We start from the raw sequence: 17,598 nt of genomic DNA, 5'->3' as shown, positions 1-17,598 counted from the left end.
AAGCCAGAACTTTCCTGTTGTCCGTGTAAAGCCATTCTGTGGTCTCTCAGTTTTCCGGAGGTTTAAGTTAGCATCAGAACCTGAGAATGAGGAAGGCAGGCTCTGGGAGAGACTGGGCTGAGCACAGTTTCCACCGGCTCCCACCCAAATGCATTTTGCTTGTTTCAGACTCTCAAATCTGCCCCGTATGAAGCCCCACCTCCCATCCTTAATGTCACTGCCCTGATACTGACGCTCCCTCCTCATCCTTCTTCCTTGCTAATCTAGCACATGGTGGCTTTTCTCTTAACTGTGTATCTTTACAACAGAGGCAGACCCGGAGGGATCAATTACAGTAGTGGAATGTTCATTGATCAGTTTCAAACAGAAAAATATCCAATTACACAATTACTGTCTATGCCTTTCATGTCAAAAGTTCTTAATTTCAAAAGCAGGTGACGGGAAGAGGGAGGTGGGTGGGTGTAGTGTGTAGACAGAGGTGATAGATAAATGCATCTGGTGACACAGAGGAATGTTTTGCAAGTATACTCGGCTACTGTCTGTATGTGCCAGGGCTCCCGTGGGCTGTGCTGCTGGGAGTGAATATTGGGGGAGCAGAGGGCAAGGTTTTACCTTAAGTGAGGTTGTTAAAATGACAAACATCGCTGTCAATTTCCACCACTTTCCACTTTCTCACTTCTCACAGAATTACCCATCATTTTTTAACTGGTTTGAGATAATGCTTTTATCTTAATAAAGATCAGTCCGTGATATATTGTTAATATAGAATAATAAAAAGACAAAAATAAAATGATACATAATCCAATCATCCATAAATAGTCCCTAATCCATTAGGGACGTTTACCATAGAGGTAAAAGTTGCTTGTAGAGAAGATTTTGGGGAAGGAATTCTGTCTTCAATGGCACTAATGTTAAAATGGCATATTTTTCCAAATATTTAATTTACATTTTTATATAACATTTACTATATATTTCAAGTGAGTTTCTTAGGGGTGATTTTTTTAAAAAGTTATTTGATTTTGTTAACTGTCGTTTTATTTTTATTTTTAGTAAGTGTTATTTTTAATGAAGTCTGGGAACTTGTCAGATTTCTTAGGAACTCTTCAGTTGATTTGAGGTGGGTTCAGTCAATTATTAACACTTCATCCAAGATTTTTTACTTCATAGTGCCGTGGTGAATTCAGAGAAGATGCTAGATAAGTGTGAGACTTGATTGATGAAGTAGAGAAATGTGAAAGCAGCTTTTTAAACTTCAAATATACACACACTTACGTATCATTCTGAGGTGTACCTTTGTATTAATATTGATGTAGGCATTCAAGAGACTAAATATTTTTGTAAAGTTTTACTAATAATAGAAATTGATACTCGACATTTTACAAAGCACCTGTGGATGTATGACTTCATTTACTTAATTAACACCACAACCTGGCGTCAAAGGTGACCCTCACACAATTGATGGAAGCACTGGGATTCTCAGAGGTCAATTCCTAAATTCACAGAACTACATGATGGGCTGAAACTCACTTAGCTCTTCAAGGCGTATGCTATTTATGTCGTATCACAGATAAGGAATCACAAAGCCATCATCCAGGATGAGTCTATCCCTCATTTTATTTTCCTCTCTTTATTGTCCTATCTGAAAGACACAAATCATTTGAAAGGCTAGCCCTCTCTCACACACAGAAAGGATGCCAAATGCTGTTAGATCAGCTCTCCTTCCTAGGGATAGAAACCTGCAATCAGGGCGTTTCTCCACTAGGGGGCACAACTCTGAGCTCGCCCTTCGGCAGCAGTGCCCACGTTGATGAGTGTCATCAAACACTCCATGCTCTCTTTTCATCAGCTTTATAACACCTGGTTGAAAGTCTAAAGCCGTGGGCATAGAATGCAATGAAAAACACTTTTAACTCTAAATGGGAAAAAAAAGAGTTTTACTTTTCCCTGCTTGGCAATGCTTTCTCTATGATATATGTTGTAAATTGTGGCATCCGTTAGAACATGCTGTTTCACTATTAAGCAAAGCTTTTCCTTGTCTCTAGCGTTAGATTGACAAGAAGAAGGGAAAATAGAAGTTCCGTTGTTTAGCCACATTATTTCTGTCGACCTAACACATTTTAGGTAAATTACTGTATCTTGAAATGAGTACAATAGTTTACATTTGCTAGACTTGATGAAAATTAAAGCCATAGAAATTCCCTGAGGTACAGAAAAGCAAGCCTGGAAACACTTTAGAATTTGAACTACTTAGTTTGTAAATAATAAAACAAGGTCTTGGGGCGCCTGGGTGGCTTAGTCGGTTAAGCGTCCGACTTTCGCTTAGGTCAGGATCTCGCGGTTCGTGGGTTCGAGCCCCGCGTCGGGCTCTGTGCTGACTGCCAGCTCGGAGCCTGGAGCCTGTTTCGGAGTCTGTGTCTCCCTCTCTCTCTGACCCTCCCCTGCTCACACTGTCTCTCTCTCTCTCCTAGAAATAAATTTAAAAAATTAAAAAATTAAAAAAAAAACACCCTAAGTCTTAGCGTGGGAAATGACTTGCCGTTAATTACCGGGCTGCCGGAACCAGAAGCGAACCCAGAGCCCAGGTCTAGGTTCACATGGTCTCATCCTGTCCACAAACATGTGCACAAGTGTCTTAGTGACACTTGCCACCAAATCCTTGGGTGGTCTGATTCTGTCGTGTTAACAAAGCCTGATGAGAGATTCTTGACAAGTATGTTGTACGCATACATGTTAATTTCCATCAGGAAATGCTATGTTGTGCCAAATTGGTTGATTCACAGCTAGATACAATTAGAGGGGCTTTTGTGCCCCTGTGCCCCTTATCTCGTGGCTACATCTCATTTCCTGCCTACACTCCTAAAACCATCCCAAAGATGCCTTCTTCCTCCTTCTCATCTCCAGAAATGGAGAGCTCACAGTTATCTCAAGGATTATCTAATCCTTCTGCTTGGTAAAGTAATCCCGCCTTGCTTCACTTGGGTGAGAGAGGATGGCTTAGGAAATGGGGTCAGGGATCGGGGGAATAATTTAAGATTGTTGCCTTTCTTCATCTGATGATCAAGAAGGACAGAGGGGCTATGTGATTCATCCAAGGCCTTGAAATTATATGTCAGAACAGGCATTATATAAAGCAATAGACACCTAATTAGGCTTGCAGTCAAATATTATCAATAATGACTCCACAGAAGTGGTTCCTGAAGCCGAGAGTCACTGGGACTCTTTTTTCTTCAAATCTTTTTCTAATTTCTCTGTAAGTACTGTCTAAACAGCTCTCCAAAATATTCCCCTTGGACTCTTTCCTCTCTATCTCTGTCTTATGCCTTTTTCACCCATGTGCTTTTAGGACCTTCCAATTCATCCCCCCTGCCCCAGTACTGGTGCAGTTAGCCGGACCCTGCGCCAAAGCAAATACAATCATGTCCCTCCCCTGATTAAAATTCTCTATTAGCTACCCATTGTCTGGACTGACAGCTGCTTAACTGCAATTCAGAGAAGAATAATTCTATCTGTGGAGCCAGAATATGTTCTTTCCCTCTTCTCCTCATTTGCTTTCCCACCTGAGTAGCTTCCCCTCTGGTCTGTCCTCCTTGCCTTGCTGAAGAGACCGGAAGCCGAGGAAGGTTTCCCAGGAGCAAACTCAGCCTTAGCTTCATGCAGCAAAAAGAGGTATGATATTTTAAGATATGAGCAGCAGAAGCCTGTACTGCCTAGTGAATCAAAAAGATTCTAAAAGACTACACCTCCAAGAAAAAAATTATATACATACATACATACATATGGACATAGATATGTGTGCTGAACAGTCACTGGGCTCCTGGTGTGTCCTGTCCTACATTCCGCGTCCCCTGGGGAACCACCCAAGTGTTGGGTGACCTTTCTTTCCTCTGCTTGCCATGCTGTGTTGCCTCTAAACATTTATATTTTTTAAAAAATATATTTTTATTTATTTCTAGGAGAGAGAGACAGCGTGAGCAGGGGAGGGTCAGAGAGAGAGGGAGTCACAGACTCTGAAATAGGCTCCAGGCTCTGAGCTGTCAGTCAGCACAGAGCCCGACGCGGGGCTCGAACCCACGAACCGCGAGATCCTGACCTAAGCGAAAGTCGGACGCTTAACCGACTAAGCCACCCAGGCGCCCCTAAACATTTATATTTTGCCTCTTTCTTTTATTTGTGGTGATTTTATATGTGACAGGTGCTAACAAACTAAGGGAAAGTGATGGAAAGTCCTATTGAAATGACAAACGCAAGGCTGTTCATACAAGCAAGTTCCCTGAAAATAGTATCACATTCTCAGTGAAACATTTAAAATAGGAGATAGTCAATAACAAGGATTTTTCAGGCTTCATTTCAGCCCCGATTCCTCATGAATCCACCTTGGAGATTCATTCGGTCAGATTTTTGAACCAATAACCAGAGCCCCCGCCCACTACCTCCCACCAGGTAGGTATAAAAGATGAGGGGAGTTTTCTGATTTTTCCAGCAGGCAAGAAGTCGAAGCAAATTCAGGCGGTCATTCAGTGATGCGTTCATTCCACATGTATTTATCACACAGCTACCGGCAGCCAGTACCTTGCTGGGTTTGAGGCTGGAGATGGGCAGATGGTTAGCAGTACCGCCTTGTCCTCTGTCACGCCCCACTGGGAGGAAGGTGTTCTTCAGGGAAACTGACATGTAATCAAATAGGCACATGGTGTGTTATATGCTGTAGTTTAGAAAGTAAAGGACCAAGGACCAGAGTGCAGAGAAAGCCTAGAGCTTCAGAAGGCAAGGGAGGGAGGCTTCTTGGAGAAGGCAGTGGAGGGTGAAGGAAGCTGGAGACGTCCCCCAGGAAGAGGGGCAGCCTGGGCTGGACTCTTGGGTTCCTTCCCATCAGGCACATGCAGCAGTGCAGACGGACTCACTGAGGTGCATGGGTCCAGTGGGCTGGGGTTTCTCAGGGGCCAGGGAGCCAGGAAACACTGATGCATTTCAGGAAGGTGACTGGGCAGGTGTACAAACTTCACCTATAGTTATCTTTGTCATTTGCCCTTTGAAAAATATTTATTAGCCCCTTTTACTTAATTAATAGAATATTATTATGTTTCATTTTAATTATAAATTATAAATAAGCCTAAAGTGCAGAGGATACCATTCTCTCTGGTTAGGTAATATGTCACATCCATGGTTTGACATGCAGACCAGTTTCTAGGTGACAGAAATGAGAAGACTCCTACCTAATGGTAGGCTGGGTATCTGCCTTGTGTGACATCAGGTCTGGCTGAAGGTAGAGGTCTGAAAGGAAAGAAAGCCCACAGAACTGAAATGTCCCTAGAATTTACTTTCCCCATCAGCGGTGATGACACACCAGAACTAAGGTGTTTCTAGTGTGAAAAGGAGCCTGACCACAGAAGTATGAGGTCCTGAAAGTGAAGAACATTCCTCACATCAGGCGATTCCAAAGGTGTGTCAGTGTGGAAGCCCCTTAGAGGTGGTTTATTTTATGTCCAAAAGACACACATTTCTGGAGAACCATTGGAGAGATACCAAGACCTAAACCTCAGTTTGTGGCTTGTCACCCAGGAAGAAGTAGAAGTGTGTCCAGGGGCACTTGGGTGGCTCAGTGGGTTAAGCATCTGACTCGATTTTGGCTCAGGTCATGATCTCACAGTTCTGTGAGTTCCAGCCCCAAACCAGGCTCTGCACTGACAGTGCGGAGCCTGCTTGGGATTCTCTCTCTCCCTCTCTCTGTGCCTCTCTCTCTCTCAAAAATAAATAAATAAACATTAAAAAATATGAGGCACTTTGGTGGATCAGTCAGTTAAGCATCAGACTTTGATTCAGATCATGATCTTGCAGTTCCAGAGTTTGAGCCCTACATTGGGCTATCTGCTATTAGAGCCTTGGTTCCCCTCTCTTTTTCTCTCTCTGTCAAAAATAAATAAATATTTTAAAAACTGGCTTTAAAAAAAAGAAGTGTGTCCAGATGTGTGTTAGACACAAGTCTCCATGTAGTTCTGCTGTTGTTTTGTTTTGCTTTTTGTTTGTTTACTGAAGGTAGTCCACTTGTGGTATGAGTTTTGGATGACACAATAGCACTATAGGGAGATTTTCTCCTTGACTTAATCATGATGATCAGAGAGGAACTACCTTTGGCGGTGTGGCGTTATATTATTTAACATCTATATGCTACGTAAGTCATTTGGGGAACCTCCAAGAGCACGCATTGCACTTTTAGGGAAACGCTGGCCCTATTTACATGTTTGTACCTTATATCAGTTCAGTCTTAAAATCTTAACAGATTCCAAGAATCTATATTGGATCCTTGTCTTAGAGCTGCACAAAAATGGGTGCCAGAGGACGATCTTATAATGATGTCAGGCAGTATCAGATTCATCTTGAATGGGTTGTGAAGTGCCTTATGTTGATTCTTGTTCACGTCTATCTATCAATCAATTGACCGATTGACCTATCAATCAATTGACCTATTATCTGTCAGCAAATCATGCAGTTTTCTTATTTGGGGTACGAATTGGCTTGCAAGATTTCCACTGCCTTTTTAGATGTTGGAAGCCATTTACCCTTCTTTCCACCTCCTTGACCACTGACACTTAAAGGCTAGATCTACATGAGTTTTAAAACTTTCTAGCTGTTTTTTTAAAAATTTCTTTGCTTAAGACATGCCATTGTATAGATGTTTGCTTCTAGGCATATTTAAAATATTAGCAATTTAATGTGTTTAAAGCGCTAAAAAATCTATAGTCTTATTTATACAAGGGCAATCGGTTTTACTAATACTTTTTCAGCAGAAAAAATAAGAGGTATAAAAGGATGACTGTCTAGCTGAATCTTTTTTCAGCAGGAAAAAGAAGAGGCAAAAAAGGGTATACATATGACTGTCTAGTTGAATCTTTAAACGCCTCTTAATGACTATGACTTTCCCTTTTTGTACCTTCATGTTCTTTTATACTACTGATAATTTTTATAATAAAATTGTGAAATGTAAGTGCTTGACACTTGAAGAATTAACACTTAAATAATTAAAATCATATAATCCACAAAATAGATTTAATATGAGTTTTATATCATTATATATGTTTATATTAGGCAGCACATCCTGATTTTGTCCGTCGTTGGGGGGCTAACAATTGGTTCTTCCCACTACACATGTTTTTCAAGATGGAGGCATGAAAAGAATGATTGCAAGTCACAATTATCATTTGGTTCATTGGTGGGTGGACATTGCGTTATAGTTGGATTGTTGCGAGTCTAGTTTATGGATACAGCTCAGAATGCTAGATAGATATAAAACGCGTTAAAAATCAAGTGGGAAAAAAAACTTCAGTGGCTAGACACTTGCCAATTCTTTCTATCCTAAAAGCATAATCCACCTTTTATATTTTTCAGTGGGGCCTTGCAAAATGAAAACATACATTTATTTATTTAGTTATTGTTTATTTACGTATATGCATGTCAACATTGCTTGGGGAAAAAAAACTCTCTCTCTCTCTGTCTCTCTCTCTGTCTCTCTCTCTCTCTCTCCCTTAGTGGGATGGTTTGTAAGCTGGTGAAGTGGTTGGCCGGTAGAGACTTTTGCCAGCGAATTGATCCATTATTTATAAAAGTTGTAAAGATAACACATCTCCATGGCAGATGCATCCAGGCTTTGTTTATACAGGGCACCTAAATCAACTGTCCTGTCATTAATTTTTATTTCCACTATCATGATAAACAGTGGCCGAATAATGAAGCAGATCACTGCCCAGTTTATCTGAGTCTGTTTTTCCAATGGCAGGAATAATTCTCTCAGATCTGTCATGGTTTAGCTATTTTAGTAACCTCAAGGAACAAATCAAATCTTCCATATTTCAATCCAATTGATGTTGCAAGGATCAGTGATTATTTCACTTAAGAAAATGGATACACTCCGACTCGGCTGCCTGTCACTCTGTACCTTTCATTCTGGCATAATTTAGTTGTCCTTCCATCTGTTGTCATGAAATCAAAGAAAGGACAAGAATAATTAAGATTCAGAGTGTGGAAGATTTGGGAAAAAATCCCATGCAGGTTCCATTACTTTGTATCATCCTGATGCTGCTTGGCCCCCTGTTTGACATTTAACACACAGGATAATGATTTTTACCTTGCTCGTCCAAGGATTCTGGGAATTTTAGACAACATTAAGATGTCTGTCTTTTTTGAAGGATGAAATCCAAGTGGTGCCAAGGAAGTGTAACAGAATGAAAAGGTCTCCAAAAGGCTGTCCCATTCACGTCCCCAGCTCAGGGCTTCAGGCACTCAGAACTCTCCAGCAAACGTGCCCCTGCGGAGCCATTTTGCTTGCTGCACAAGGACAATTTTTTCCCAAAAGGACAACCAACTGATAGAGAATAGTCAAGTTACTGTTCCCCTTTGGTGTATATAATGAAACACTGATAATCTAAGGATATTTTTCTTTTGTACTCTTTTAATTTCAAGTTGTACTTTTTATAATAAATATTGACTTGAGAAAGATGAAGTTCTCTCAAATGAGGTTGTTCGGCAGTATCTTCAAGAACTCAATTTATTTTTTAAAAATTTTTTAATGTTTTATTTATTTCTGAGAGAGACAGACAGCGTGAGCAGGGGAGGGTCAGAGAGAGAGGGAGATACAGAATCCGAAACAGGCTCCAGACTCTGAGCTGGCTGTCAGCACAGAGCCCGATGCGGGGCTCGAACCCAGAAATGTGAAATCATGACCTGAGCCTAAGTCAGATGCTCAACTGACTGAGCCACCCAGGCGCCCCTCAAGAAATCAATTTAAAGTAATATAGCCACACATATATAGACACGTCTCTTGGAGGGGAGGAGCCCAAAAATAGATAAATGGTATAGTGAAAATCCATAACCTTGCTAGTTGAACTGCGTCTCCCACCCAGGTCCCTCATTAAAAACCACCCGATGCTAGGCTTTGTCCCAAATTTTCCACATTTGTACCCAGGGTAGGAATCTCCAAACTGATTTTATTTCCAATCTGGTGGGGAGGTAGAGGTGGGCAGGTTAAGGAGGGTGGAGGAAGAGGTACAGGCAAGGTCACCGAGAGAAATGGGGTGACTGTCCACACAGCCCATTCTGGGGGAATTTTTCTAAAAGGAGATAAAGAGGCTATGTATTTCCTCACAGCTTGGAATGCTCACTGTCCCAAAAGGTAGATTCTCACAAACATTTATCTGAGAAGGGAATGTCTTAGTAGATGGTACAAAGAACGGGGAGCTTGCTCTGGAATGGTTAGAGCCCTGCTTCTCTCTCAAAGCTGTGGGAATATCAACTACTGCACGTGACAGGGAGTTTATTATCTGTTAGCTCCTGAAGGGGAGGTGTCAGCTCCCTGTCACCTGCACTGAGCTCAGGGCAGCTTCCTGCAGACTGAGGTTGACTCTTTGACAAACTTTTGTGGAAGTCTTGGAAACTGAGGTGAGTTTGAATAGCCCCTTTCCCAATATCCACGCATCTCATTGCCCAGGCTCAGTTTGGACTTACTAGTAGAGTTAATAAATTGTGTCTTGGCCTGAGTCCTAATGGGTAGACTTTTATTGCCAGAGTCCCAATGTCCACCACAGGGCAGTTCAAGAACCCTCCCTTCCCAGTGCTCTCCTAATCCCTGGTTAGAAACATTCACTAATCCTATGGCTCTAGATCTGCTGGTCCCGAAAGGTCCTGGCTGCAGCCCAGCCCAGCCTGCCGCATTCAACCTATGCCTATGGTCTAAGTAAACATTACTGATTCTCTATAAAGCAGATCCCTCTTAAACAGGACATAAGTCCTCACAGCTCTCTCAACAACCTTTCAGCACTCAGGCACAAATGCACCCTGGAGTGTACAGTCACAGCCTTGCAGTTCTTTTTTTCTGGGGTCCTCATTTACAGCCACCGCCCTGTTTTTCTAAAGAGATACAGAGGAAATGAGTTTCTCTAGCCCTACAAACTCCCACTAATATGTAGCTCAACAGACTGCTGCATAGACACAATCAGATACAGGCTTATGTGTTACTGCTAGCATCCAGACTGTAACTCCACCTCTAATCCCACCTGTCGTGGTTGAATTCCACCTGTCGTGGCTGTCTATGTTTTAGAGAAGTAACTTGCAAACTTTAACATGGTTACGAATCACCTAGGGAACTTGTTAAAATGCAAATTCTAATTCAGTAGAGTAGGAATGGGGTTGAAGATTTTGCATTTCTAGCAAGTTCCTAGGGGGTGCCAGTGCCGATGGTCCATGGACCACACTTGGAGTAGCAAGACTCTAGAGAATGATAAGGCCAGATACATAATCTGGCCTTCTGGCATTTAGGATATATTTATGTCTTGACATTTCCATTTGTGTATATTCAGTGCTTTGGCATTTTCAAGCCTGTTATTCATTATTGCACTTGTGCCTGAGTCCTACAGGGCAGCCTTTGTGACAGGAGCCTTATGATCACCATCTTCTTTTGTCACTATCCAGAAAAAGGGATCCAGATAAGACATCTTAACCATGAATGTTTATCCTCATTATACTATCTGCTGCTTCTCTCCTTATTTCTTCACCTCACCCAGACCTTTTTCCTAGTGCTTTCTGTGAAAATTAAATTATTATTCAAAACCTGGTGCAGTAACCAGTATGTGCTAAAGGCTCAATAAATATCGATTTGAATGGAAACATCCCTACCAGGCCCTTCTCCCCAGAGAGCAGGGCCTTCCCGGTAGCCCTGACCTTGGCGGCCACCAGACCACCGAGCAGTAGGATTTAGTGGTGTGGATTTTCTCCGAGCTCCCTATTGTGTCTTCCTGGCAATCACTTTTCAGACCTCATGCCAGAAACCTCAGTCACTTGAGATTCATGCCACCTCACTTCTGCCCTATGGCCTCTCTTACCATTCATCACTTTCTGGATTGTTTGTTAAAGTCATCATATAATTCACTCTATTGTTTCCACTGAAGCTCTTGACATTATCATGCATGTGATTATCCAATTATGTCTCAGCTCTGACAACCTTCACCTCCATGCTGCTTTAGACACCTTCTTGCATGGCTACAACTTGACTTGGAATACTGGAGTCTACCACATTGAATTGTTTCATTGATTTTGCTGATTACAAAATAATGCAAGCTCCTAATTCATTAACGAAAGCCTATCTTTATAGTATAGTCTAGAAAGTGAAAACTATATAATTCTAGCCAGACGAAACTAACAGTTAAAAACACAGTTTGACACAGATTGTTTACCCAAATTGAAAGGTATGAAACATACAGTATAGCATAGCATTTTGCAAGTATATTTCAACCTCATTTTCATGTAATACTATAAAATGTCCTATTAGTGCAAATGAATGCCTAATAATAAACTCACCCTTTTAAACAGGTTTCTAGTATTTCACTTTATAAATAAATGATACTTTATTTAATCCAATTTCCTCATAGTAGGCATCGAACTTGCCTGCACTGTTATAGCCATCAATGCTTCCTCAGACGTTTTTGTATTTCTTTTCTGAACTCTTTCCTAATTTCGTTATCACGTTATTCTAGTAGTGAAACTGGATCGAAACCTATGTACAATACATTAGGTTGTATTTAGGAAAGTCGCAAACTTTATTCTACAGTGTCCCCATGTTGCCATTCCCCAGCACCGATGAATATTGTATTTATTGTGCATTTATTTGGAGCGCCTTGGTGGCTTAGTCGGTTAAGCGTCCGACTTTCGCTTGGGTCATGATCTCGCGGTTCGTGGGTTCGAGCCCCGCGTCGTACTCTGTGCTGACTGCCAGCTCAGAGCCTGGAGCCTGTTTCAGTCTGTGACTCCCTCTCTCTCTGACCCTCCCCTGCTCACGCTGTCTCTCTCTCTCCTAGAAATAAATAAAACATTAAAAATTTTTTTAAAAAAAATGTGCATTTATTTGACTAACGCTCAAGTTTTACATATTTTTATACATTAATTAGCCATTTGAACATACAGCTGTGTAACTACAACCTTCACAATTTCCTCTGTATAAAAGAGAACAGGAGGAGCTTGGAGTTTTTGATCTCTTGAATTAGGCTCTAAGGGTTTAATTTCTTTTGGCTTTAGTATGTAGATCCAGCTTCTGGAATTTTATTATTTATTTACTTATTATTTTACAGAGAGATAGAGCATGAGCAGGGGAGAGGGGGGAAGGAGGGAGAGAGAGAGAGAGAGAGAGAGAGAGAGAGAGAGAATGAGAATCTTAAGCAGGTTCCACGCTCAGCACAGAGTTTGATCTGGGGCTTGATCCCATGACCCTGGGATCATGACTTGAGCTGAACTCAAGAGTCAGACCCTCAACCCACTGAGCCACCCAGGCGCCCTGATGCTTCTGGAATTATAAATGCATAGGATGTAACTTGCAGTTAAAGTAAAACTCTCATGCCAATGACTTTATGACTTTCAACCCATTATAAGGATAGTTGGAAGCCAAATCTCTGAATATAAAGTGTTTAGTGAATCTTTCTTCTCACTCTCTGATTTTCTCTCTCATTCAGATGCTGCATTCTCATTCAGGGCTGCATTCAGATTTATGTTTTAATCAGACCGAGTCAACATTTAATTTTCACTTAACTATCGTATTCAGTGAAGCAAAGAATGCATCCTCTTAAGAAACACAGAGAAACACAAACAGAGCGATGAAAGGAACCTTAGACATGCCTTTCTCTGAGAGCATCGGTTTGGAGCGTGGCACATGTCTGGGCTCTATTCATTGGATCAACTCAAAAGATCAGTCCTTCTCAGAAGGTCATTTCTTTTCCTCTTACAGCTGTTGCTGTAATTGTTCATGTTATTCTATTTTTCCACAAATTCTTTATTAACTTGCCAGTTACCTCCTCTCAGTTTTCCCTTAGAAAATTAGAGGGGAGCATTAAATGTATCCAACTCGAGTTAGGATTTGGGTTTGACAATAAATTTACTAGATCTTTATAGTCTTGCTAACCTCCTCGGCACCCTGCTCACTTTACTTATTTTTTCTTCACAGAGCGGTTTTCCCTCTTAACCACATGGGCAAATCCTGTGGCTGCCTTTCCTTGATTTACCTCCCTTTATTAATGGTGGGAACAAGGAACCAAGACATTTGACTCTAAAATATATTTGAAAGCACCGTCTCACAGCTCTTGGCTCAGTATAGTCAAGAAGTATTAAATTGTCCATCCTCGTATAAAAGCTTTCTTAGTCACCCAAACCAATGTGAGGGCTAGTCCTGGACTAGAATGCTGCCTTTTGAGAAGGTTGGTGAATTATGGCATGCCACACATATATGACTCTTTTTTTTTTTAAACTTTCACATCACTACGTCATTGCATATGCCATCTTTCCCCCTCAAGTTTCCCTCACATCACCCTGCCCTTTTTCTTTACCTCTATAGATTTTCTACCAGTAAGTCTGGGATGAATTCCACTTCCTCATTTCCTAACCAGTGACATCATTCCCACATTTCCCCTGGAGGTAGGATTCCTGTTGTGATATCTCTGTGATTTGATCACACATGCTTTGCACAATTACTTGCAATGACAGGTTACATGGTATATCAAAAGATAGTCCTTCTCTTCCCTTCCCTTCCCTTCCCTTCCCTTCCCTTCCCTTCCCTTCCCTTCCCTTCCCTTCCCTTCCAGTGTAGTTCCCGTACAGTGTCACATTCATTTCAGGTGTACAATGTAGTGATTCAACACTTCCATACAACATTTAGTGCTCCTCACAAGTGCTCTTCTTCATCCCTATCACCTATGTTACCCCCCTACCCACCCATCTACCTTCTGTTAGCCATCAGTTTGTTCTCTATAGTTTAGAGTCTATTCCATGGTTTCTCTCTGTCTCTCCCTTTGATCTTTTGTTTTGTTTCTTAAATCTCACATATGAATGAAATCATATGGTACTTGTCTTTCCCTGACTGATGTATTACACTTAGCATTATACTCTTTAGCTCCATCTATGTCATTGCAAATGGCAAGATTTCATTCTTTTTTATTTTATGGCTGAGTACTATTCTGTGTGTGTGTGTGTGTGCACGCGTGCATATATACCACATCTTCTTTATCCATTCATCAGTCAGTAGACACCCGTACTGCTTCCATAATTTGGCTCTTGCAAATAATGCTGATATAAACATAGGGGTGCATGTATCCTTTTGAATTAGTGTCTTTGTAGTCTTTGGGTAAATACCCAGGAGTGTGATTACTGGATTGTAGGGTAGTTTAAAAAAAAGAGAGAGAGAGTTCAGACCATCATGAACTAGCTTCTGTATCCAACTCCTTTCTTATTTTAAGGTGTTCCTACCTCTTTGTAACTTACAGAGATCCTAATTTTCAAAGCAGTATGCTTTCTGTTTCTCTTTTTCTTGCATGTTACAATGCTTTGAGTATTGCTAAATTGCTGACTCTCTTCACCTCAGTCTTCTAATCAATGACATGTTTTATAGAATCTCTCATCATATTTGTCTCTTTTTTTTAGGTAGCATCCTTATAACCTGCTATTCATAACAACATAATGTTTTCAGTGTGGTCTGGCTGGTATGGAACTCAATGAGGCTATGATTGCAAAGTTCTGGATGTTGACTTTTCTTCATGTAGTCTAGTTTTTGGTAATTATTTCACAATTTGACTTGTTCTCTTAGCGATAAATTACATATGTGTAAGTATTCACTACCCTCAATATTCCCTGATACTTATTTTCAGTCAGTAGCCTCTCTACCTTTGACCCACGGCAACCACCAATCTACTTGATGTTACTCTAGGTTACTTTGCAGTTTCTAGAATTTTATATACATGAAATCATAGACCCCACTCTAATCTACCACAAAGGATTTTTCTCCTTTGAAAAATATATGCTCTTTTTTTCGTAAAAGAAGCCAAATTATTTCAAAACTGTGTTTGCAGAATTAAATTTTTAAGCCTAACTTCAAGAGGTTTGTCCTTTCCAATTTCTTCTTGTTGGTTTTAGTGCAGCGTTCCTGGCCATCAAAATGATTTTGAATCCTGCGTCTGTCATCTGAAGTATTAGCTGGTGAGCCTTTCTGGCTGTAAGCTTTGTAGTTGTGATAAATAAATTTCAATACATTAACGCAGAACACAGAATCATAAAATATTAGAGTGGAAAGAACCTAAGTCATGGATAAAATAGTTGGTCAGAACAACTAAGGGTAAAATCCCGTGCTCTGTCCATCTGATTCAGAGCCAAAGGGCTGGTGCCCTCCCCTCCCTTTCTTTCTACCTCATCTGAAAGTCTATAGCTATTAGTGGATCTATAGATGTAGATGCACACTTGTTGTAATTGTGTTTGAAAATTTTTTTCTTCTTTTTTTGAGGTATAATTCGCATTCAATACAATTCACCCATTTCAAGTATATACTTTGATGAGTATTGACAAATATAAACATTTATGTAGCCATTACTCCAATCCCTGTGCAGAATATTTTCATCACTGCAGAAGTTTCCCAGTGCTTTCTTGCACTTACTACCCCTCGGCCAACCACTGGTCTCCTTCATGTTTCGATAGGTTAGTGTGTGCATTTTTGATCGTTTTCTTGGGATAGAATCATGCAGTAGGTACTCTTTTGTATCTGACTTCTAGAATGTTTTTGAGATATATCCATGATGTTCCCTGTACCAGCAATTCCTCCCTCTTTTTTAAAGTGAGGAATAACATTCCATTGTTTATTCATTCACCTGCTCGTGGCCATTTGAGTTGTTCCCAGTTCTAAGCTATGATGAATAAAGTTGCTATAAACATTGTTGTACAAGTCTTTCTATGGATGTGTGTTTTCATTTCTCTTGGGTACAAACCCGAGAGAGGAATTCCCACATCATATGTTTAATTTCATAAGAAACTGCCAAAGCATCTTGCAAGTGACTTCACCATTTTATGTTCTTCCCAGCAGCATATGAGAGACCTAGTTACTCCACATTCTTACCTATGTTTGGTCTCCCTTTCAGCCATGCCATGGAGACACGGTAGTAACTCATTGTGCTTTGTGTCAGCATTCTCCTGGTGACTAGGGATGGTGATCACCTTTTGGGGTATCTTTGTTTTGTGTTTTTGCCATTCATACATCTTCTGCGAACTGTTTGTTCAAATCTCTTCCCAGGAACAATCTCAATCTCTCACTCTCTTTCCTTTTTCTCTCGTTCACTGAGAGAATTATTCCATTTTCTTTCAATCCCTACCTTTGGTTTAGAATGGGATATATCTGCTTTTTCTGAGCATGAGAATCTTTCCAGTTTCCTCCTCGACAGTAAGCCCAAGGCAGGGGCTCTACTGGGTGAATATGTTAACTGTAAAGAGGGAAGAAACACTCCATGAAAATGTGTGCAAAATGCTTATTCACCACATTATTTTCATGGTCTAATCTTTCCTACAAAACAAAATAAACTAGTTTTTAAGAAGCAGTGGGAAATTTCTACTGCATAAATATTAGTGTTTTGAATCCAAAGAAGTCAATAAAGCTGAATTAAGAAAAAAATCTCTCCTGTGGTTTTTTGGGCTGATTTCATTGAACTCGTTAATAAAAACACAATGTTCAGTACAGAAGATTTTTAGCATCTCTTCATGCCTTCTGCTTTTAGTGACTGAAAGCTTTAACTCGTCTTGACAGTAAACTACGTTCTACATTTTCTGTGATCAGATTAGAAAGTTTCACCTACTTAGAGATCTGTTTTGCCAACTAGCTCATCTGTGGGGAACAACTTGAAAACTTTTTTCCTAGAGATTTGCAATATGAAAACATAGAAGACAGACAGGGAGGTTGAATAATGAGAAAATGGTTAACTGGTGAAAAGTTATAGCTCTGTGGTGCCTGGATGGTTCAGTCAGTGAAGTGTTTGACTTCTACTTCGGTCATGATCTCATGGTTCATGAGTCAAGCCCTACACTGGGCTCTACAAAGACAGTGTGGAGCCTGCTTGGGATTCTCTCTCTCTCTCTCTCTCTCTCTCTTTCTCAGCCCCTCCCCTGCTCACACACACACACACACACACACACACACACACACTCTCTCTCTCTCTCTCTCTCTCAAAATAAATAAAACATAAAAAAAGATGTGCATTCTTCATCTATAAGCTTGTCAGGCCACCGGACAGGAATCCGTGTACTGTGTAACATGGTTCCATGACTATACACTCTCCAGAGATTGCAAAAAGTATGTATTTAGCATGCTCCCTTCAGGGGCTTCCCCCCCTCATCCCCCTGGAGCCCTACTGCTCTCCTGGTGACCCTTTGTCTTCATGGTTTCCCCTGGGTATCTTATGTTCCCACAGTAATGTGATTCTCATCCAGGGCACACCTTTCAATGGTTCTTGTCTGAATTACCACAATTCCAGATTTACAGGTAAGGAGACAAATATTAGTCCCTCCTTCATTAGGCTTCAAACTCATTGAAATATGTAAGCTCAGCTTTTGTGAATTTACTTTTATCTCCTATTTTAAATATCAGCAAATTATACTTTTTCATTACCTTCATTGTGTGCCACGTAGACAACACTAAACTGTCTGAGGGTCTCCGTTAGTCTGATTTGGCAGTTTGTATCTTCGTTATTTTTGTTTATTTCAATTGCTGCTTTTTATTTGTTAAATTTGTTAATGTTTATTTCTGAGAGAGACAGAGCACAA

The sequence above is a fragment of the Hyaena hyaena genome, unplaced genomic scaffold (assembly GCF_003009895.1).
Source record: "Hyaena hyaena isolate Hyena2069 unplaced genomic scaffold, ASM300989v1 scaffold_1152, whole genome shotgun sequence".
Lineage (NCBI taxonomy): Eukaryota > Metazoa > Chordata > Mammalia > Carnivora > Hyaenidae > Hyaena > Hyaena hyaena.
This window is presented reverse-complemented; position numbering follows the sequence as displayed.